Source organism: Oryzias melastigma, linkage group LG16, assembly GCF_002922805.2.
Source record: "Oryzias melastigma strain HK-1 linkage group LG16, ASM292280v2, whole genome shotgun sequence".
Classification (NCBI taxonomy): domain Eukaryota; kingdom Metazoa; phylum Chordata; class Actinopteri; order Beloniformes; family Adrianichthyidae; genus Oryzias; species Oryzias melastigma.
The window spans coordinates 27409781-27410957 of record NC_050527.1 but is presented as its reverse complement, the minus strand read 5'-3'; the positions used below and the strand labels follow the sequence as shown (position 1 = coordinate 27410957).

At 47.2% G+C, this 1177-nt stretch overlaps 1 protein-coding gene across 8 annotated transcripts in view; it reads left to right on the top strand.

Annotated features, from left to right (window-relative positions):
• The window catches only part of LOC112136530 (thrombospondin type-1 domain-containing protein 7A), a 194055-nt gene that overhangs the window by 84840 nt on the left and 108038 nt on the right, over positions 1-1177 (top strand). The gene's annotated exons all lie outside the window — the stretch shown is intronic.

The following is a 1177-nucleotide window of genomic DNA, read 5'->3' as shown; positions in this document are numbered from 1 at the left end:
GCGATTAAATTTTTTTAATCGCGATTAATCGCATTTTGTCCAGAGTTAACTCGCGATTAATCGCAAATTTACATGTGGCCTTTTTTTAAGGAAAAAAATGTGTGGTTCGTGGAATTTAGCAGTTCTACATTAATTATGAAAACAAGAATGACAAAATTAATAGTTTTGATCAGAAATACTTTATTTTGTAACATTGTATGGAGATAGGGGCTGCACGGTGGCGCAGTGGTTAGCGCTCTCGCCTCACAGCGAGAAGGCCCCGGTTCGAATCCCGGCTGGGACCTTTCTGTGTGGAGTTTGCATGTTCTCCCCGTGCATGTGTGGGTTTTCACCGGGGACTCCGGCTTCCTCCCACCGTCCAAAAACATGCTTCATAGGTTGATTGGTGACTCTAAATTGCCCCTAGGTGTGAATGTGAGAGTGGATGTGTGTGATTGAGGCCCTGAGACAGACTGGCGACCTGTCCAGGCTAAACCTCGCCTTCGCTCATCAGCAGCCGGGATAGGCTCCGGCACCCCCGCGACCCCGAAAGGGACACAGCGGTCAAGAAAATGGATGGATGGATGTATTGAGATAAACTTCCTTAACAATAAAAGGCTGTAACATAAAATGCCTAACAAAAGCCCAAGTGCAAGTGAAGGGCATTTTAAATTCAAAACTTCAATCAACGTTCAGTAAAATAAAATAAAAAACATCAAAAATAAAATTTCCATAACACTTTCATGTTCATTTTTTGTCAGGACCAAATCTTTTCCTCCTCTGCTGAACTACAGTAATAAATGAAATAGAGATTTATCATTTCCAATGAACTTTTGTTTTTTAAAACATTAAAGACTGAGAAAAGCGGGATACACTGTGGATAGTTTGAAAGTCTGTTACTGCCGCCGCGTTCTCTGGCTGCAGCTCGATGCAGCGACGTGTCCAGCGGAGCTCACGGATGAATATGCCGGCAGACAGACCGCTATGCTGGGGCTGGATCACGCTTAAACCTCCAGAACATTTAAAACGTCCCCCGGTGCGCTTGCTGTTCGGAATGTCGGGGGTCTGCAGCTCTCGGGACGCGGCGCCGGACGCGAGCCAGTACCACCAGACGTGGTACTGGACGCGAACCGTAGCCGGGTTAGGGTGCAGGAGCTCTCCGGGTCCTAGCGCCGGCCGGTTTTAGCTCGCAGCTCGG